The following is a 22,127-nucleotide window of genomic DNA, read 5'->3' as shown; positions in this document are numbered from 1 at the left end:
CGTGGCAAGCAAAGAATGCCAAAAGATGAAGCTGGAAAGACCAGTGGAGAAAGCTCTGGTCATGAAACTGGACATTGGTCCAGGTGAGTGGGGAGCCACTGATGGTTATAGAGGCTGAGCAGGACAGGACCAGATCTGTGTTTTAAACATAAATCCAATGGCAAAGTGGATAAATGGATGGCATAGAGAGCCAGGAGAAGCAGCTACTGCAAGAGCACAGGTGCAAAACTCAGAGCAGGCAGCAGCATGCAGCTGCTTGGAAATGGGGGCTGCTTTGATGGTTGCTGGTCCTGAGGCAGTGGAAGCAATCCCGATGCAGATGATGTTCAGGTTTCTGGCTTGAGGCCTTGGGAGGTAGAGAAGAAAGAACAGTTTGGGAGGTGGAGGGTGGAGATGAGAAGGTCATTTGGGACAGAGTGTGGTTAGGTGCCTACGAGAGTGCCAATGGAGGAGAAACTTCTGCAAGACTGCCTGGGTTTACAGGAGCCTCCTGTTCCCAGATTAAGGGATGTCTTTTCACTTATTCACACAGTGTCCTCATGTGTCATGGGGCAAAAGGATGCCGAGGCCCAACCTGTAACTTGACCCTCGGCACAAGTGGCTTTCAGTAGTAACAATGTATTCTTCCAAGTAGCAATTCCCACCATCTCACCAGCACCTCCTGTGCACCCAGCCCTGGGCCCAAGCTTTCCATTCTCTGTTGATCCTATGACAACCGTTTGAGCAAGGTATCACCGCATAGCTCAGATGGGCAAACCGAGAGCTGAGACTGAAAAAGCCAGTTACATGCCCAAGTTTTCACAGCTAGAAAGTAGCAGAATTCGTGCTGAAATCAGGCCTGCGCGTTCCCTTCAATGAGCCTGCACTCACCACATTCTATCACCCCAGGCGGAGGTCAGAATTGAAACCTAACCAGTTCTATAATGGTATCATTTACAAAACTCATTCATTCATTTATTCATTCATTGAATGAACATTGAACTCCTATTAACATACAGGAACTAGAAGGGTGCATATACTAATATATATATACAAAATATAAACGTGGCCAACCTGACATGGGCGCTTGTGGTTGCATAAGCAAAAATAACAGTTTTGGCCTTCAAGGAGTTCTAAAGCAGTGGTCAGCAAACTATGGCCTGGGGGCCAATTCTGGCTCATTACCTGTTTTTGTGAATAAAGTTTTATTGGAATCACAGCCATGTTCATTCATTTACATATTGTCTATGGCCATTACTGTACTTCAATGGCAAAGCTGAGTGGTTGCCATATGTCTCACAAAGCTTATGTCTCACAAAGCTTAAAATATTTAGCTATCCCTTTATTTTAAAAATTGCCAATTCATGGCCGGGTATGGTGGCTCACACCTGTAATCCCAGCACTTTGGGAGGCCAAGGTGGGTTGATCATGAGGTCAAGAGATTGAGACCATCCTGGCAAATGTGGTGAGACCCTGTCTCTACTAAAAATTCAAAAATTAGCTGGGCGTGGTGGTGCGCGCCTGTAGTCCCAGCTGCTCAGGAGGCTGAGGCAGGAGAATTGCTTGAACCCAGGAGGTGGAGATTGCAGTGAGCCGAGGTCGTACCACTGCACTCCAGACTGGGCTACAGAGTAAGACTGCGTCTCAAAAAAAAAAAAAAAAAAAACAAAAAAGTCAGCCCTGGATGCAAAGCTGCCTGGCTGCTTTGTCCCTGGCTAACTATTTTAAATAAATTCATTTAATGCAACTTGGTAAATTTCGAAGGCAGCCTCCCTGGAGAGGAGTCATCCTGAAGCTGGGCATGTGTGGACGTCCCGCCTCACAGGACTGCAGTGTGCGCTCCCTGACATTGGTGCTGGAGGACTGGACCAAGAAACACATTTTGTCTGGCGCTGTCACAAAGGGGTCTTGGCATATCCTCAGCCAGCTGGCCCCACACTGGTAAACGCTGTTCCCCGATCCCTCGCCCTTCCTCCAGGAAGCACCTCCTTCTGCCCCAGCCTGGATGATGCTTTTCCGCTCACACCCTTGAACCCACATTCCCAGCCCAAGCGGGAGTCCGTGGCCCCGGCAGTGCAGCCCGCAGCACCTGGCTCGCCTTCCTCTGCCCTGGGCCAAACCCTCAGACGCAGAAGAAACCAGAGCTTGCTCAGCTGGCCAGCACTCAGGTTCCTGTCCAAGTGTTTGTGGCTGGGCTTCCTGCTGACGGAAGGGCGGCCTGCAGCTCTCCTCTGACATCCCGAGAGGTGGCTCCCAGGGCCCGGGGCCGCCAAGCACGTCCAGCAGAGCTGCTGCAGCGGCTGCACTCTGTGCAACTGCCAGTCGACATGCACAGGGACGCTGAGGTCAGGCTATGAGAGCTCCAAAGGGGATTCCTTTGGGAAGAGAGGAGGCTGTGAATCAGAGCAGAAACGCTGGAGCTCAGGCTTGTCCTGGGCAGATGGCCAGAGCCTGCCTTACATATGCCCCACCTTCCAGACCATCAGACCCCCTCACTCCACTGAAGCCCACCTCCCTCACCACCTGCAAACTTCACCGGTGTCCCCTCACGAGTCTCTACCACACAGCTTTCCTCGGCCCCAGGTGCCCCAGGAGCAGAGCCCAGGCACCCAGATTAGAGCCCACCCTGGACTGTCACGACCTCATGAAATTGAACTTCACAGAGAACCAGCTTCCTCTTCACAAGAGCAACTTGGAGAGTGAGAATGCTTGCTGGGTATCAGGTGTTTATTTTCCCATGTTTCAAGGGTGGGGACATAGAAATTGAGTTAGACTCATGTTATCTCGCTCCAGGGCTCTGAATAAGCATGACAGAGAGACAGAGTTTAAATAAGAAAAAACTAACCCACAAAGTAAGCTGTCCCCAAAGGCAGTGAGCGTCCTGTTACGGGGACATCTAACAGAGATTGCTTGCAGAAACTTTCAAGTGCTAGACTGTAAACTCTGTGAGGAGGAGCACCGCCCACCTCCCCCGGCATCTGTCTGCATTCACTGCTGTAGGCACAGCACCCAACACGGTGCCTGACAACGATCAGTGCACCCAAGTATTTGTGGAAGGAAGGGAGGAAGAAAAAGAGGGAGGGGGAATAGATGGAGGGAGGAAGAGAGTTTGAGTACGTTGGAGAGCAAATTCTCCCTTTAAGGGAGAGGTTGGACAAGCTGGCTCTTGGATCCACTGTCTCTGATTCCATTGTTATGAGGTGAGGATTACAGGTGCCCTCTCCAAAGGGTGTTGTGATTAGCTGCAAAGCAGGGCTTAGCAACGTTCCTGGAGGAGTGCGTGTTTCCAGGCAGAAGGCCTCTCTTAGAGCACGCTCCATCCACACCCTCCCTGGTTTCCATCTTGCCATTTACTGCTATAGAACCCTGAAAAGCACAGAGTCCCCTTTGAAAGATGCAGCGCTTGAGGCTCCAAGACAAGTGAATGGTCTGAGCTGGGAGGTCCTCAGGCTCTGGGTTCCAGGTCCAGCACCCCCTCGTCCCATGCCTGTCAGTCCGTCTCACCACTGGCCACAGGTCCTTTGTCCTTGAAGACTGACATTATGGTCTAACAGAAAACCTGATGTTTGTTTAAGCACCAGCAGTTTCCCTGTGTTTTGAGAAACGCACAGAAAACGGATAATCCCCCCCCAAAATTATCTTCTCTCCCTGCCTCACTCTGGACAGAGAAAGTATTTGGACACTACTGCAAATTGCAATCACCAATTGAGGATTTGGGAGTATTTCTGGAGGCGAGTTTACTTTTCAGGGGCTAGTCCTCTGGATCTCCCCGCTGAGGGATGCTGGTCTTTTGCGACGGTCTGACTAGCTGACGATCACGCAGCTCTGGTGCTTGTTTGGCCTCAGATCCATGCCCTACCCTTCCTCTGCTCTCTTTTCATCCCAGGGGACCTACACCTCCTAGCTACGTTTGCAAGGTCCTCATCGCCCACTGCCAGGAGACTGAGGAGGAGGAGGGAGGAACCTCTCTCCCTTCATCTGACTGCTTCCCCTCTGGGGTCCCAGCTCCTGCCAGGGAATCTCCCCCACGGTTTTAGCTCTCACTGAGTTCTGGAAACACCACTTCCTCTCTCTGTCCGCAGCCCAGGAATGGCGGTGTCTGCCTGCCCCGCTGCTCTCTAAGCCACCCTTCTCCATGTTTTCACTTTCACAGTTCAGCACCTTCCCAACCAGTTCCTCTCTGTTAAGGATTCTAGAACGACTTATGATTTCTACCTGGACTCTGACTGTCTCTGTGTCAGGGTGAGTTTGTTGAGGCCCAGGCCAGAGAGAGTTAATGACAGAAGATGGGACAGTTCAATCTTGACCACCTTACCCGAGGGTCAGAGAGGCGGGACCAGGGAGGAGGTTCCAGGAGGGAAGACCAGGTCTGTGTTGGCCTGTGGGTGCGAAGGCTGCCCAAGGGCAACCTTAGCTCTGCGTGGGGACCAGGGTGCCTGGAGCCTGCCCCAGCTGTCCTCCCAGAGGCCCCTTGCCCTCTCACACTCAGCTGCAAGAGGCCCCATCAGGCCTGACTATGACACAGCGTCCGTGCCTCTCACACACGTCAGCCAGACCGTGTGACTCAGCCTCTCTGGGCTCTGAACAAGCCAGGCTTCCAGGTCCATGTCACCTCCATCAAGGCAGGAGAGGAGGGCTTCCTCAGCGACATCAGCAAAGGAAGCAGGTGTCTTTCCTCTCCGCTCCCAAACCTGGGCCATCTGGGATGCAGGGGAGAGAGTCACAGACTGCCCTCTCCTCCCCCACCCACCGCTGAGGTCTCACTCCCTCAGGCTGATGGGGTCTGACTGGGACTTTTTTTCTCTCTCTTTTTTCTTGAGACGGGAGTCTTGCTCTGTTGCCCAGGCTGGAGTGAAGTGGTGTGATCTCAGTTCCCTGCAGCCTCCACCCCCTGGGTTCAAGCAATTCTCCTGCCTCAGCCTCCCTAGCAACTGGGATTATAGGCGCCTGCCATCATGCTTGGCTAATTTTCGTATTTTTAGTAGAGATAGGGTTTCACCATGTTGGTCAGGCTGGTCTCGAACTTCTGACCTCAGGTGATCCACCCACCTTGGCCTCCCACCAGGCCCGGCCCTGACTGGGACTTTTAACAGCCTTACCGAAACAGGGACCCGAGGAGAGGCTGACAGTGTTATTCAGGAGCACAGATGCACCATGTAAGAAGAAGAAAGCTGCGCATTGGCTCCTGCGTGCTGCGTGCCAGACGCCGAGCTAAGTTCTGTCACATATTCCATGTCATTTCCTCAGTCTGTAATGGGAGAGAGCCGGACCCCTAAAAATGCAGCAGGTGCCATTCAATTCTTCACTGGCTACTACGCATTCTGCAGGATTGAGTAAACTATGGCTCCTGCCTTCCAGGAAAGTTAAGGACATAAAGTCTGGAATCAGCCAAACCTGCCTGGGTGTGAATTCAGACTCCTACAATTAGTGCTTATGTGACCTTGGGCAAATGATTCTTGTCCCCCGAGCCTCGGTTTTCTCAACTATGAAATGGGCATCATCATAATCTCATCTCATTGAGTTCTTGAAAGATTCTCAGTTTTCTGGCTGGGCACGGTGGCTTATGCCTGTAATCCCAGCACGTAGGGAGGCCAAGGCGGGAGGATCAGGAGGTCAGGAGTTCGGGACCAGCCTGACCAACATGGTGAAACCCCGTCTCCACTAAAAATACAAAAATTATCTGGGATTGGTGTTGTGTGCCTGTAATCCCAGTGAGGAGGCTGAGGCAGGAGAATAGATTGAACCTGGGAGGCAGAAGGTTGCAGTGAGCCCAGATGGCACCACTGCACTCCAGCCTGGCAACAGAGCAAGACTCTGTCTCAAAAAAAAAGAAAAGAAAGATTCAGCTTTCTCATCTATGCTGTTCTCATCTCATTGAGTTATTGAAAGTTTTGTGTAAGTAACAAGCCTAGCATGCTGCGCAGTGAACGCTGTTAGCACGGTTTGCTGGGTGAACACTCCTCAACAAGCTCAGGCTGTTTCTTGTTGAATGAATGAGTCTAGGATGCACCCTGCGTCCTGTGGTAGCATCTGGGAGTAGCAAAGCATTTGGGAAGGCGGCCCCCTACTTCTGTCAGCCCTGAGAAGCCTTCTGACCCTTGAATGGGATAAAACGCGCCTCTTCCTTTCTCATACTGGAAATCTCCAGCGACCTAACCATAGAGGCATCCCACATGCCCTCAGTCCCCACGAGGGCCCTGCCACCACCCCTCAGCGTTGCCGGATATGCGGCTGAGGTCCAAGGTTTGGACAGTTTCCGGGACTGGCCAGGTCACCCTGCGGCTCGGGCCGTCTCTGGCAGCCCCACCCTTCCTGGCAGCCAGGCCCTCTGAAATTCTGCCAGCACCGGGGGAGGGGGAAGGTCTTGCTGGGATGGGGGAGGGCGGGAAGAGGGGCGCATGGGCCAACTCTGCCCTCCCTTCAGCCACCCTGAGAATCTGTCCCTGGCAGTGCCGACTGCTCCTCCTAGTGGGGAAGGAATCTCCTCCTGCCACCAGGATGGGGTGTCTTTACCAGGCCTGCTAGAGGATTATACCTCCGCCTCATCCTAAAGCCCCCCAGGGCTAAAAACTCCCTCCCACATCCAGTTCCCCCAGCAACTTGGTGATTTTTCGGGAGGCACAGTTCTAACACCCATTTCACAGGTAAGAACATGGAGTCCATCTCTGGCAGTGAGTCTATGGCAGGGCTGGGACTGGAAGCAGGGCCTTTCATTCGACTTCTTGTATGTTTCTTCCTGGGCACCACTTTGTTTCTTGTTTTTGTTTTTGTTTTTTGAAATGGAGCTTCACTCTTGTTGCCCAGGCTGGAGCGCAGTGGTGCGATCTCGGCCCACCACATCCTCCGTCTTCTGGGTTCAAGCGATTCTTCTGCCTCAGACTCTCAAGTAACTGGGACCACAGTCATCTACCACCACGCCCAGCTAACTTTTTTTGTATTTTTCGTAGAGACGGAGTTTCACCATGTTGGTCAGGCTGGTCTCGAACTCCTGACCTCATACGATCCACACACCTTGGCCTCCCAAAGTGCTGGGATTACAGGCATGAGCCACCGAGCCTGGCTCAGGGTACCACTTTGAAAACTGGCATAGAGGAAGAAATGGCCACCTTCTCACCCATCGCCCACCCTTTCCACCCCCACCCCTCACACAAGCCTGACACCACCTTCACAACAGGATTGCCTTGCCTTGTTTCCTTGCCCTTGGTCACTAGAGCTGAGTTCCCCAAGGTGCCTAATTAAAAGCGTGGTGACGGACTAGCTCCGTCACCTATTCCTGCTGGATAATCCTGCTTCTCCAAGCTCCTCACATCTCAGGATCAGCCTTCCCTTCCAACAGCCCGCCTGATCCCACCGCTCGGCAGGAGGAAAAGGCACTCGGAGCTTTGTGGTCACATCCGGGGTTCAGCAAGTCTCATCCTGGAGCTAACTCCGTCAAAGACAAGCTGTGAGAAGCCCGGGGAAGCTCTGGTGCTTGGGTGGGGGTGGCGAGGTGCCGCTCCAGCCCTGTCAACAGAACCCGCTGAGGTCTTCAGGCTGCCCCTTGAGACCAGACCTTGTCACCCCTGCCCTGGCAAAGACCCATCAGAAAGAAGCCACTTTGGGGCCAGTCACTCATTAAGGAGGGGGAGATGACCCTTGCCCTGTCTTCTTCCCTGAAAACAAAGTCCTTCCTTTGAGCTCTCCAGAGAGGGGCCCCCTGCACTGAATGCTCCTACGTGCGGCCCCCGGGGAGCCTCAGGTCCTGGGGACAGACCCTGGAGGCCTGGCTTGAAGACCGTGGCTTGGAGGCTCTCCCAGGCCTTGGAGCCTGCTCTCTTCCCTGGGCTAGAGGGGAGGGCCTGCCACCCGCCACCCACCACCCGGATCCTGTCATGGGACAGAGCTGGGCCTGAGCTCAAGGACAGAACAGGCAGACAGTGATCTGTGTTTTCTGGGAAGGCAGCCAGTCCTCGTGCCCTCGGGCTTCCGGGCACGGAGGAGCGCGGCCGACCAGGCACCCGCCACCCTGGCTCGGCCCCCTCCTCCAGGCCCAGGCTGGGTGGGCACGCCCTGTCTCTGGTATCCCAGCTAGAGAGCTGCAGCCAGGAGGAGCCACCGCACTACGCTCTCTCCCTTGCCCGAGGCTCCGTAAACTAAACAGGGCAGCATTGAGGGGAGCGGGCAGGCAGCCTGAGCTCTGCGCCGTGCCAGCCTGTGCCCCAGCACACACAGAGGCAGCCTTTGGTGGGCGTACCCTGAGCGTGTCTCATCCTCCCCCCAACTGCCAGGAGGCTGAGCTGCTCGAGGGCATGGGAAAGTGCTGATTTGGCCTCAAAACAGCACTGGGTTCCGGGTCCTGGGCAGTGCTGCCATCCGCCCGTGGGACTGTGGCATGTCATTTTACCCCCTCAGCCTGTGTCCTCAGATGTGTCGTGGGGCAGTAAGCTCTGCTCTGCCACCTTCCTAGTCGCTCAGTCTTATGGTGAAAGGCAGCCGTGGGAGCACCGAAGGCATGAGGCTCCCATGAGAGTTTCTCCCTACCTTTTTTTTGTTTTTTCCGGGATGGAGTCTCATTTTGTCACCCAGGCTAGAGTGCAGTGGTGCTATCTCTGCTCACTGCAACCTCTGCCTCCCAGGTTCAAGCAATTCTCCTGCCTCAGCCTCCCGAGTAGCTGGAATTACAAACACCTGCCATCATGCCTGGCTAATTTTTTGTATTTTTGTAGAGATGGGGTTTCACCATGTTGGCCCAGCTGGTCTCGAACTCCTGACCTCAGGTGATCTGCCCACCTTGGCCTCCTAAAGTGCTGGGATTACAGGCATGAGCCACCGTACCAAGCCTCTCACTACTATTAAAGCAAGAGTTTTATAAAATTAACCGGTTTCATAATTCAATTTCCCATATGAGGGGGAAGGACGGCCAGGGAGGGTGTAAGCCACTGGCCCACAGATTGGAGCTGTCCTCACGCAGCCCCGGAGGCCCAGGGAGCAGCCCAGCCCGGCTGTTGTGTTGGACAGAGTTGGTGTCTGCCCACCTGACAAGTGGGTGACCCTGCGCAGAGCCCCAGGAGGGAATTGTGGGGAGCCTGGAGCTGGCCTCTCATTCTCTTACTTAATGGAGAGACCTGCCCGCCTCTCAGAGGACAAAAGGGACTCTCCTGTCCTGTTCTCCCTCTGGGCTACTCAGTGCAAACTGAGGGAACTGTGTTTGTAAGAAAGTAAATGGAGCTTGGACAGAACGGGCAGGGGGTCAAAACCAGGCGAAGGAGAACTGTGTCAGGCGGCTCAACCCTGATGGCAAGAACCATCTTCCAACAGCCAAGGGCAGTCCTGTAAGAAGGGATTGGACTCGATCTGACCCCAGAGGGTTTGACAAGGGTCCTAGAGCGAACGTCTCTAAAGGGCAGATTTTGAGTGAGTCCTTGGCCGGGACACTGCTGGTCACTAGAAGTGTCCTTGCCAGATGGGACACACATGGTATTGGAGGTAATTCTGGAAAGGAGATCACGAGTTAAGGATATCAGAGGATCCTCCCACTTCCCGACAATTCCAGGCAACTCTGTTCACCACGGGCTGTGAGGTTATTCCTGGTACTAATTAGCAAGCACTGCCTGAGAGGGTTATTTAGAACATAAGTGCTTGGCCAGAGCCGCTGCTGCTGCCGCCCCAACGCTACACATATTGTACACATTATCCACATGCAGGAGCAGCCTGGGAGTCCATCAGGACAGGCAGTTTAATGGGTTATAAATGGTTCTGTTCCCACATAACTTTCTGCATATGCAAACAAAAAAAAAAGTGCATCTCTTTACCCTCGCTGTGTAAGAGCCCACGGAGGCGCCTCACACGTACTGCCACGAAGCATGTGGCCTTTGCAGTGCCAGGAAAAACAAGCCCGCGCATGAAAACAACCAACCCTGACATGTGGTGGTCCGGTTTCTCAGGGCTGGGTGGTCCCCCGGCTGCCACACACGAGTGTGGTGCGTGGCATTCACCCGCCAAAATGCACACCCCAGCCACCCGAGGCAGGAGGGGAGAAAAAGATGCCAGGCAGTGGCCCGTGCCTAAGGAGGCTGCCGTCGACTCTTGATGCTGGAACTGTCAGGCTGCGTGGAGCTTCCTGCCTATCCAGCCACCCCATCAGCCTGGAGCTAGGCCAGCAGGCAGCCAGCTGTGGATGGGCCGCGGGTGTGAGGAAAACCAGCAACCAAGCTTCAGGAGGGTGAAGGAGTGGTCTTCATCTTAAAAGGGGGGCCCCGCCCAGGAAAATACAGCTGTAAGCGACAGGGTGCGGGGCTCCTTCAGGCAAATTAATATCATCAGACTCGGTTACATTTCATCCTGTTTTAATCGAAACACAATGAATGTGCATGGGAATGGCACGGCTTTGCAGGTGCTGAAATGTCACCCGGAAGAAGTGAAGGACAGTAGCTCAGAGGACCCGGAAAACAAGGGCGGGAGAGCATCATGCTCAAGGCTCATCCTGTGGCAAATCAGTGGCAGAACAAGGTCTAGAGCCATATTTCCCCAGCCCCCATTCTCTTTCCACCAAGCTCCATGCCAGCTGAATGACAGGTTGGAGGAGGTAAACCCAACCTGCCACCTGCCACCTCTAGGACCCACCTGACGTGCTCCTCCCTCCCCTCTTCAGACCTTGGAGCCAGTGCTGTGCCCTCTGCCCGGTTGCTCTTCCCATCTCTGCAGGTGGCTCCTTGGAGCATCCCTACCTCCGCTCAGAAGTTGCCTCCTCCAGGAGGCCTTTCCTGACTGAGCTCTCTCTGCGTCACTGCCCCATGCTCATGTTCTGTAGAGCACTCTCTGATGTCTTCTTGTTTATTTCCGTGTGTGTTTCATCTGTCTCCTTATGTGAAAATTTAAGTACTGGGAAAGCAGGCACCGGTAGGGGCTCAACAACTTCGGTTGAATGACCAAAAGAGAGAATTTCATGTTGAATTGCAAACAGCCCAGAGTGCATGGGGATTATGAATACTGGTGGAGTTGCTGTTAAACCTGACATCTTGAACTATGCGAGGTTCTCCCTCTGGTGATTCACAAGATCCCTGCTGGCACTTCTAGGCGTTGTGCTCCCAGATCCTGTGACTTCACAGGGAAAAGGGGACAAAATGGTTTCCTGGTCCCTTAGAGAGCAAATGGGATTTTCTGAGAAGAACCTTTCTTTGTTTTCCTTTTCACTCAAGAGAGAGGGTTGACAGCCTGCTCTCCCGTCCCTCCCTCCTCCCGTAAGTGCTTCCCTCCGTTCTTCCTCTTCCATCCAGAGTATTTGTCTTTCTCTGCTTATGGCAAATTGCTTTTCACCTTTGAAAATCAAAAATGGTTGCTACCCAAGACAGCCTGGAAGTTTTTTGCAAGCAGGGAGGTGTTTAGAGGTAGAAAACACTGCTGATTACTCTCCTCTGCAGTGGCATCACTGAAATTCGGTTTACTAAGCATTTACGGACAGTCTAAAAGATGGGTACTGTGGAGGACAGCCTGGCAATGCAGGGCGGGTCCTGCCTCTTAGGGACTCTCAGGCCAGTAAGAAAGTGATCAGTTTTACTCAATAGATGTTTCGTTAAGTGCTTGCTGAAGACTAAATACTGGTAGGCCTGCAGCGAATGAGAACTAGCCTTGTCTTCAAGGAGTTCATTGTCATCATGTGAAGAAGGAGAAATTACTGACGATTTCAAACTTAAGTTTTGCATTCTGTGAAGGGAGACATGCCGATGAAAGGAAAGAGTGGTGGGAGCTAAGCAGGCAGACGTGGACGTCCAGCTGTCAGGACAGGTGGGGGCGGAGCAGGACGAGCTGGGCGTGGTGGTTTGTGGGAAGGCGAATCAGGCAGAGAAATGCCAGGCTGTGATTACATTTTCCACAGTGCAAGGACAGAGGTGGGCGTGAGCTTGGTTGGTCAAAAGACCTCTCCCCTGTGGCTGGAGAGGGCAGGAGGAAGCGGACAGCATGAGCCCAGCCAAGGCTGCAGAGGTGGACAGGGGAAACATGAAATCCAGGAGGCCAGGAGAAGGTGTGCAGCATGGAGAGCGTTCCATTGCAACAAAAAGCCAAGGGAAGGACAAGGGCGGTGAAGACAAGGCTGGAATATCTGTTAGTCCCAAGATCATGCCAGCAATGGGAGCCCGGGGAACCTGAGGCTGAAAGGGGAAGGATTGCGGTGCGGACCCCACTCTGGAGGCTGTTGCAGAATAAGTGATAAATGACAGTGGCTGGGCGCGGTGGCTCATGCCTGTAATCTCAACACTTTGGGAGGCTGTGGTGGGCGGATCACAAGGTCAGGAGTTCGAGACCAGCCTGGCCAACATGGTAAAACCCTGTCTCTACTAAATATACAAAAATTAGCTGGGCATGGTGGCAGGCGCCTATAATCTCAGCTACTTGGGAGGCTGAGGCAGGAGAATTGCATGAACCCAGGAGGCAGAGGTTGCAGTGGGCCAAGACCATGCCATTGTGCTCAAGCCTGGGTGACAGAGTGAGACTCCATCTCAAAAAAAAACAAAAAATGACAAAGGCCACAGAAGAGTGACAGGGGGGTGCAGCAGGGTGGGGTGGGGGGGTGGGGGGAGTGCAGTGGGGTGGGGTGGGGGGGTGGCGGTGGGTGGGGTGGCATTGGCAACTGCAATATTAGTAACACCATGGTCTTTCCGCTTCCGCCTTCCACCACATGAAGCCACCATTTCAAATACCCTCTCCGACCCCTCCCCAGGTCTTCCTGACTCCACTCCTCTTTCTGCTCCTCACTGGAGATGCTGCCAGGAAAACAGAGGTTCTGGAGAATACATTCATTCAGCTATGGGGAGAGGAGGAGGCTGAGAAGCCGGAACAGCCAGCTTATCCATGCAGAGGCCCATGAGGTCCCTTTCTGACCTAAAAGATTCCCACCCCAAATGAGTCTGAGCACACGCATGTGTGATCACACACACACTCATTCACACACTGACCCATAGCCCAGAACTTGCCCCTTATTATTTCACCTGAAATTTCAGCATCTGGAAATTAACTGGAACAAGAAAATCCTTTCCAAGAAATGCCCATCCAAGAAAATCCTCTTGAAGAAATGCCCATCCTGACTCATGCCTTAGAAAGGAATGGTCTGACTGGGCAGGGTGGTTCACGCCTGTAATCCCAGCACTTTGGAAGGCTGAGGTGGGCACATCACTTGAAGTCAGGAGTTACAGACTAGCCTGGCCCACATGGTGAAATCCCGTCTCTACTAAAAATACAAAAAAAAATTAGCCACGTGTGGTGGCGAGCACCTGTGATCCTAGCTACTCTGGAGGCTGAGACAGGAGAATCCCTTGAGCTGAGATCGTGCCACTGCACTCCAGCCTCGGTGACAGAGAGACTCAGAAACAAAGAGAGAAAGAGGGAGGCAGGGTGTGTCAGGAAAGGAGGAGATCCTTGGGAGCTAGGCAGTGTAGTTGATCATGAAATATGTTTTTCTCTTTGAGAAGTGCATCCCTGGCTCCAATCAGCTAATTTTCAAAGCTTTGATCCATTGGGCAGCCTGGACGTGCTTGTTTCAGTGAGAGGCAGCAGAGAGCAAGAGAAATAGCACAGGGCTGAGAGGCATGATGTCACTGGGTGCGTTCCTTCTCCTTGCCAGGCCTCAGTTTCCCAATCTGTAAAATAAGGGGGTTGGAGGGGCTGACCTTAGGGCCGACTCTGACCTTTTCCCTCCAGGCATCAGTGAGCAGGGGCCACATCAGGCCAGGGAAGAAACGCGCCCAGCCTGCCGTCTGCACTCCTGTCCTGGAGCCAGGTCTTTCCACCAGCTTCGTTTGTCTTTTAACACTTGGCGAAAAGGAATGACACGTCAGTCACAGCCACTGGCTGGTGCTCACGGAGCATCTGATGGGAGGAAGCCCCTTCCTGGCTGGCCTCCCATTCATCAGTCAGCGCCGCAGGCTGGGCCAGGTAAGGTTTCAGTGGCTGCTGATGGCAGCTGCCCGGCAAGGGTTCTAGCCAAGTCCACTCCCTCGTTCCTTTCTAACTGGGCTCTGGGCAGCTTTCAGGACTTCCCAACCCGGCAGCATGCCCACTGCCACAGTCCCCACCCACCCTGCAACATGAGGAAGGTACGGAAGCACCAGCCAAGGAGAGCAGGGCTCCCCGCATCACCCACAGGCAGCCCGGGGAGTGCAGCCTCCTGAGAGCCAGCCCAGGCCTGGATGGTCCACTGGGGAGGACAAGGAGGGGAAGAGAGGAAGGGAGCCTGCGCCAAGGGCTGTGCCCGTGTGTCAGGGACAGCTGTGGAGCCTGAGCTGGGAGGCAGCTGAGAAAGGCAAGAAACAAGGAAGGGGACGCATTCACCTGGTCGGAGAGCCAGGCAGAGAAAGCAAGAGAAGGAGCCTCTCCTGCCCCCATCCCAACCTCCCGGGTCCTCCCCAGAGTCTCCGAGCCCTTCCCCAGCCCTCCCCAGTCTCCTCCCAGTCCCCACCACCATCCTTCTAGCCCCAATTTAGAGCTGGGCAGTCACCGGACAGACTTTGGTTAAGCCTCAGAAACATACACCGAGCAAGAGGTTTGGTTTTTCTCCTTCCCACCCTCCGTCGAGGCTCTGCCGTGGAGAGGGAAGAGAAGCAGATGTAGCCTGGAGGAGCCAGGCCCGGAGACTCTCTGGCATCCTGACACCAGCACCCTGGTCTAACATGCAGTAGGAGAAATGAGGTCTGGAAGGGTGAACAGGCAGCTGGCCCCCATGAGGCCTTGGGCTCAGGCCCTGGCTGGGTTGGCAACAGCTCTTCCTGGCTCAGACAGACCCCCTTGGAAACAAACCTCTGTTACTCACTTCTCTTCTCTAGTTGGCTGACAAGGGAGTCAAAGCTGTTGGCTCAAATCCTTTTTTTCTTTTTAACCTCTCCTTCTCCATTTTTTTTCCTGCTGCCAAAAAAATTTTTTTGCAAGATATAGTATCAGGTTCTTTTACTTCTTAAACTTTCTTTAAGAAAACAATGGCGCTTACAATAAAATTGTGATGATGCCCGGTGTTTGTACAGGACTTCGCTGTGTGTAAAATGCTTACCTGGATCTTTGCAACAGCTCCACGCTGCCGACAAGGCAGGTCGTTAGCCCGTGAAATCCCAGGGGACTCTGAGGCTTAGAGAAGAGAAGAAGCTTCCCAGGTCACACAGCTGGTGAGGTAAGGACCCAGGGACCTAGATTCTGCCAAAGAAGACTTTGGGTAAGTTTCTGCGTGGCCCATCTTGGAGGAAGGCCATCTTCTCACAGCTCAATTCCCCTTTTTCCCCTGGGCAACCTCAGAGAAGGGGAAACTGGTGGCATGTGGATGTAACTAGAGCTGAGGGACATTAAGGGAATGAACTCCTCAGGCCCCACTGGGACAAAAATGTATCCCCTTGTCCCCACCAACAGGGAAGGGGAATGCTAGGCTTCTTGAGTAACTATTGTGCTCTCAGGCAGTCTGCAAACATTGCCTCCTTTAAACATGACAGCAAACCTCAAAAGGGACATCAATTCCCTTTTATAAAGTAAGTGAAAGCCAGAAAGACGAAGTCATTGCCAAGGCAACACACAGGAATATGTGGAGCCGGGATTCCAACTCGGGTATTTTTGACTCTGAAGCCTATGCCGTTTCTACAGCCCCCGGGAGGCAGTACAGTCTCCCCTGTGGAGGGGGAAGGCACAGACCACAGAGTGAACGTAGGCAGACAGCTCAACGTGGCCATGAACAAATCTCGTCTTTGACTCTCAGGTAAACTGATGCCCCACACGGGGCGGGGCTCATTGCTCCAGCCCGAAATTCCTTCTGATGTTTGGCCATGCTTTAAGTCTAACAATCTAAAGATCCTTTGATTCCCTCCCATGCCCTGCACCCAGAGCTAGGAGTCAGAGCAAACATAAGCCATTCTTGGTCCTTGTCCTCACTGGGGTGCTAACACACGAGGTGGATGGACCATGAGAATCACAGATGGGCTTCTTCTGACCTCCCATTGCTGTAGGTGAAAATAGGTCATGGAAAGATGGGGAGGTCACACTCATGGCAGCTCAGAGGGTTAGAGGCAGGGACTCACAACTTCCTCTCTCTCTCTCCTATTTTTTTTTTTTTTTTTGAGATGGAGCCCAGGCTGGAGTGCAGTGACATGATCTCAGCTCACTGCAACCTCCCCCTCCCAGGTTCAAGCAATTCTCCTGCTCAGCCTCCTGAGTAGCTGGGATGACAGGCACGTGCCACCATGCCTTGCTTATTTTTGTACTTTTAGTAGAGACGGAGTTTCACCATGTTGTTCAGGCTGGTTTCAAACTTCTGACCTCATGATCTGCCCACCTCGGCCTCCCAAAGTGCTGGGATTACAGGCATGAGCCACCACGCCCAGCCACCAACCTCCTCTCTATAGGAAGGGGCAGAGGGTCCAGGATCCCCACTCTCCCACCTAGAGTAGGAACCACTCAGAGAGAGTGCCCTTTAAGGCATAATTAACAGAAGGAATTCCCTCTCGGCCACTTATCTACACAGGGGTGTGGGCTCCAACATATAGGACTATTCTCGGGCTGAACTGGGGGTTACACGGACAGTCATACTTCTGAGGCCAAAAGGGATGTGACAGATGTGAGGAACCCACACGTTGAAGCAGAAGGACCCTCTGGGTAACTTCAATTTCACACTTGCTTACAGAGTACGTACTCTGTCTTGTTCCTTGTGGTGGGGCTGGGAGAGAAAGACTTCAGAAGTGGAAGTCCCAGCCTTTGAGGGGCTCCCAGGCCACGGGGACAGGCAGGCAGTCTCTGGTCCAAGGAGAAGTCAAGGGGGCAAGAGCAGGGGAGAGAAGGCACCACAGGACATAGTGGGGAGCAACTGATTCTGCTTGGGGGGTCAGGGAAGGCCACATGGAGATGTCACTGAGAGGGGCTTAGAGGGTGGTGGGAGTCTGACAAATGGAGGTGGAAGGAGAAAGGCAGGGACAGATCTACAGAAGAGCGACAAAAAGTGCAGTCCCAAACCCCAGCTCAGCCACCCTGCAGCCCCCGGGCTCGCTCAGCTTCCTTGAAGCTATTTCCTCTTCTTCAGAATGGAGAAAATAATTCTCTAATCCTGGGAAATACCTTCCTGCACACGCTCCCTCACACCTGCCTTCAAGGACTGCGCTTTCTGATTTCTCAGCTGCTCTTCCCCTAAACATACACTTTGGGAAACGAGAAACTTACAGAACAGATGTAAAACATAGAACACAAACGGTGGGACCACCCTTAGTGTCAATCAATCAGTGTATCCGGACATTTTACCAACAGGGAAACTGAGGCCCAGAGATATTGCTTGACCTGCCCAGAGTCAGAGACCAGAAGGACTAGAAGCTTCTTTTCAATTGCAGCCCCAACCACATTTGTGAAAATGACACCTTTGGATCATCTCTTTTGAGGAGAAACACGCCACACCCCGGCTCCTCTCTCCCATTCGCAGCAGATTTCACATCCTCCCTGTTCTGCCCATTGCCGTCATGTGTCTGGGCCAGGATTTATGGGCTCAGTCCCCAGCTATGGAAGTCAGTATCAAATTAATGGAATAGCTACTGTCCCTGAACCAAAGGTCCCAGAATCGGAGAAGGCTTCAGCCTGTCTCACTCATGGGGCCCGAGGGCAGAGGTGAAGGAGATGAAGGTCTCAGCTCCTGTACCCAAGCCAGCCTCCTTCCTTGGGTGCCCCTGTACAGAACTGACAGGTTAGGGCTTGCCAAGGGAGCCGAGGAATCTGGGTGACTGGCAGGAGAGGAGCTGTGCCCATGACAATGTACATCAAGGACAGGTCATCCTGGGCTGTGAATAATAATTGCTCTCTTGACCAACATCCCTTAAGACCTAAAATCTGAGTGGTAGAAGTCACCTGATGACACCCAGGGTAGAATTCCAGGCTGAGGCTGTGTCTCTCCGTCATGCAGGGAAGAACAGCTGTCAGGGCTGGGGGCTCCAGCCTGTGCCTCTGTAAGGCTTTGCTTAGATTCCTATTACATCTTCCACTGTGCATCTGCCCCTGGGTTTCTAAGGGTTGGAGCTGTTTCTCAGGGGGCAGGCAGTTAGGGGAAATGCCTTGGGGAGAATTTAGGCATCCCAGGCGTCAAAACAAAGCTACAAAGCCAGGAGCTAGCTGCTGCTTGGCTGCCACTGCCTCACTAGGAGGGCACTGGGAGTGTGAGTGTGAGCGTGCTCAGACATCCGCAGACACGCCTTCAGCCCACGCCACTCTAAGCCCCTCCAACCTGCCTCCTCGTGTTGGATTGACTGATGCTTCAGCCTCGCTGGGTTTCACAGGATTCTGAGACTGGAGCCCTGTTTTAGTTTCTACTCACAAGAGGATTGGACCACGCCACAGTCCTGCAGTCCAAGCCACCCTGGGAGGGTAGGAGGTCATGTCCAGCGTGGGACCCTGGTGGCACTGAGAGACCTCCATCTGCAGCAAATAACACAAAGCCTCAGACTAGAAAGAACTTCCCAGGCCATCTACCCAGAACTTCTCATCCTACAGCTGGGACCTCCAAGGTCCAGGGTGGGGACTGAGGAGCGAGGGATAGTGTGTAAACCCCAGGCGAGTCAAAGGGGTTCCTCTATTTGGGAAGAAGCAGTGACTTGGAAGCCCTGGGAACCAGCCCCCATGATGGGGGAGAGGATGCAAGACAGGACTCTTTGAAAGTCTCACCCATCAGGCGCCTCCTTCAAAGCCCACCCATGATATAGGCCACCCCACCCCCGCCACCACTCACGTGATCCACCCTCCATGCACAATACACATAAAACCAACTCTTAGAGGCCAATTGTAAATTCTTAGCCCTCAATTTTGGCCAATAATCGCCAGTTCCTCCCTCAGAAACCATTCCCTCGGCTTCCAGGGAAGCTGAGTGGACCAATGAGAATGGCATCCTGGCTTTTTCTGACCTGCTGTGGCTGCAGGTGAAAAGAGGTCATGGGAAGAGGAGGAGGCAGGTGGCCAGGAGGAAACGAGGCGACAGCAGGGTCAGCCCAGCTGAAGGCTTAGGCTCAGAGAATTGAGGCTTGCTTTTGACAGTCTCTTCAAGATTTTCTAAAACACCAGGCCAATCAAGGCATTTTTTTTAAATATATAAATATATATATATATATCTATATATATATATTTGAGACAGTCTTGCTCTGTCACCCAGGCTGGAGTGCAATGGCGCGGTCTAGGATCACTGCAACCTCCACCTCCAGGGTTCAAGCGATTCTCCTCCCTCAGCCTCCTGAGTAGCTGGGACTACAGGTGTGCTCCACCATGTCGGCTAATTTTTTTGTATTTTTAGTAGGGATGGGGTTTCACCTTGTTGGCCAGGCTTGTCTCAATCTCCTGACCTTGTGATTTGCCCACCTTGGCCTCCCAAAGTGATGGGATTACAGGTGTGAACCACCGCCCCGGCCAATCAAGGCATTTTTTAAAGCTCCAAGTTGTAAATGAGGGGCAACAGCAGAGCCGTCATTCTCCCATTGTAGCGGGTACCACATTGCCTGGGAAGGTTGTAAAAATGCAGATTCCAAGCCCCTTCTCCAGATTCACAAGGACTGGGTAAGGGCCCAGCACCTGCATTCTAGCAAGACCTCTGCCCCTGTGATTCAGGCAGGGTGGGAGAGAACAGAGGAAGACAGGCTGAGAATCCAGGGCAGCCTGAATCACCAGGGAAGTAAAATTATCATAAGCAGGAACATCTCAGGCCCCGCATCAGCAATGAGGCTGTGCAGCATCCAGGGCTCGGAGGAGCACAGAGTGTGCCTCCTACCTCTGCGGCATGAGGAGCCGGGGACAAGCGCCAAACGGAGCGGAGGGAATGTCAGGATGCCATGCCTGGGCATGCAGCTGTGCCCCAACAGGTGAGCCAGACGAGAAGCCTTGGATGGGAGAGGAGCCAAGGGGTCAGAGACTGAGGAGCAGACAGCAGCGGGGGACGGGGTGAACTGGAGGGTGGTCTGAGTTCAGACACAGTGGGCTGAGCTTCCAGCTGCACAGGACCCGCCGGGGGCACAACGGACATTTGCTGAGGGAGGAAGGCAAACACTACAGAATCTGCACAGGCCATTACAGCTGTGCAAAGAACACTCACAAAGAGAGCTTGGAGAGACGTAAATAGCGACATTTCGTGATCGTTGGCTTCCTTTTTTCCATAAACTTTGCTTAAGTTCATAATAAAAAAATAATAAACACAAGCAAATTACACTTACTTCACCCAGTCATTTCTGGGTGGTAAGTTCTATATTAAATTTGGAATTCATCTGCATGGGTTGAACTTCCCATAACAGCCAAAATGCCAGCCCTGGAGAGAGGGGCAGATGTGGAGGCTGTTAGATGCTCAAACAGCCCCTTCAATGGCCCTCTGTCCCCACCCATTCTCTGCCATCGCTACGTCCCCTGCTATGGCCATCCTGCTCATACCAGGAAGAGCTGAGCTCACAAGCAGGCAGAGGTTTGCCAAATTCAATTCTTCTGGTTTATTTGTGGGAAATGGGAGTGAGAGGAAGTCTGAGGTAGTGGAAAGAGCACTAGACAAGAAGTCAAAATATTTGCGTTCACTTCAAGCGCTCACTTATCCTTTGTGAATTGGGAAAGTGACTTCCCCAGCAGGCGCTTGCTTCTCCCAGCTGCGTAGGACAGGAGGGCATGAGTTATCTGTTGCTGTGTCACGATGACCCCCAAATGCAGGAGCTTAAAGTGACAAACATCTATCATCTCACAGTTTCTTAGGGTTAGGAACCGGGGAGTGGCTGAGTTGGGTGGTTCTGGCACAAGATCTCTTATGAAGTTGCATTCAAGATATCCTCTGGGGCCACAGTCATCCTGAGGTTAAAGCGGGCGGAGATTGGCTTCAGGACCACACACGTGGCTGTTGGCAGGCTCAAAAGATCCATTTCCAAGTACATGCATGTGGTTGTTGGCAGGCCTCAGTTTCTCACTTCAGAGGCCTCCTCCTCCTCTAGGCTGCCTCACGACACAGAAACTGGCTTTCCCCAGAGCAAGTGGTTTAAGAAACAAACAGAGACACATGAAGAACTCAACACAGAAGCTACTGCCTTTCCATAATCTAATTTCGGAATTATCTAAGTGACTATTTCCAAGTGGCATCCATCATTTCTGCCATAGTCTAGTCTCCAGCGGACTAGTTACCAAGTCCAGTCCACACTCAAGAAGAGGATAATTAAGCTCCGCCTCTTGAGGGGAGTCGTGTCAATGAATTTGTAGACACACATTTAGAGCCACCAAAGGAGTTCGAGCCAATGACTCTCGAGGTTCCAGGTGTGTGGTCATGACTCCCCCATCCCTGGAACACAAAGCTCAGTGAAGAGAAAAAGATCAGAGGTGTCTGCTGTGCTTCGTCTAGGTGGCTATGTTCTCATCTCAGTCGCGGGTCCCAGCGATGAGGGATGGAGATTGAGGAGGTGTGCTTCTCAGGTGGATGCACAGATCTGGAGGGCTGCCATTCTCTTCTGTGATCCCTAAGCCTTGGAATGGCTGCCGAAAGCATTCTATAAGCACACGGCTGGGGCCTCTGACTTGAGTGCCCTCTGCTGCAGCAAGGAATAAGGTTCAGCCACCTCAGTGGAGCTGGGGTCTGGCAGCTGGATAGGTTAGAACCCTCCCCAGGGGCAAGCCAATCAGGGATGTTCCCAGGCTCTATCATTCTTCCAAAGGAATAGGGAGGACCAATGCTGGGGCATCAGGGGATGAACCAGGAAGGATGCAAAGCCAATCCTCTCCTACCGACCAAGGAAAGAAGGGAACAGAAAATCACTTAGCATCAAGTTCTCTTAAGAGGTCTTGCAGCGTGAGGTAAATCGCCTAAGCTTGGTGTTGGGTACATCTGGGTTTCAGCACGGGCTCTGTCACTACTACCTATGTCCCCAACCACTCTGGGCTTGTTTCCTTATCTATAGAGTGTGCATAACGAGAGACTTCATATCATAGAGCTGTGAAAATTAGAGAATCCATTTATGGCCCTTAGAATAGTGACTAGCACATAATTAGCACCAATATGATTACTGTTACGTTTGCAAAAGATATCAGAGTTCATCCAGTTCCACTGCACACCTTGCGTAGGAATTCCCTCCAAATGACAGTGACAGAGAATGCTTATTTTAAATACTTTGAGGGCCTGGGATCTCACTACCTGCCCTGGCAGCCTAGGACCACAGAGCCAGCCACAGATG

Source organism: Sapajus apella, unplaced genomic scaffold (genome assembly GCF_009761245.1).
Source record: "Sapajus apella isolate SASKATOON/1434 unplaced genomic scaffold, GSC_monkey_1.0 scaffold38, whole genome shotgun sequence".
In the NCBI taxonomy this organism is placed as follows: Eukaryota; Metazoa; Chordata; class Mammalia; order Primates; family Cebidae; genus Sapajus; species Sapajus apella.
This window is presented reverse-complemented; position numbering follows the sequence as displayed.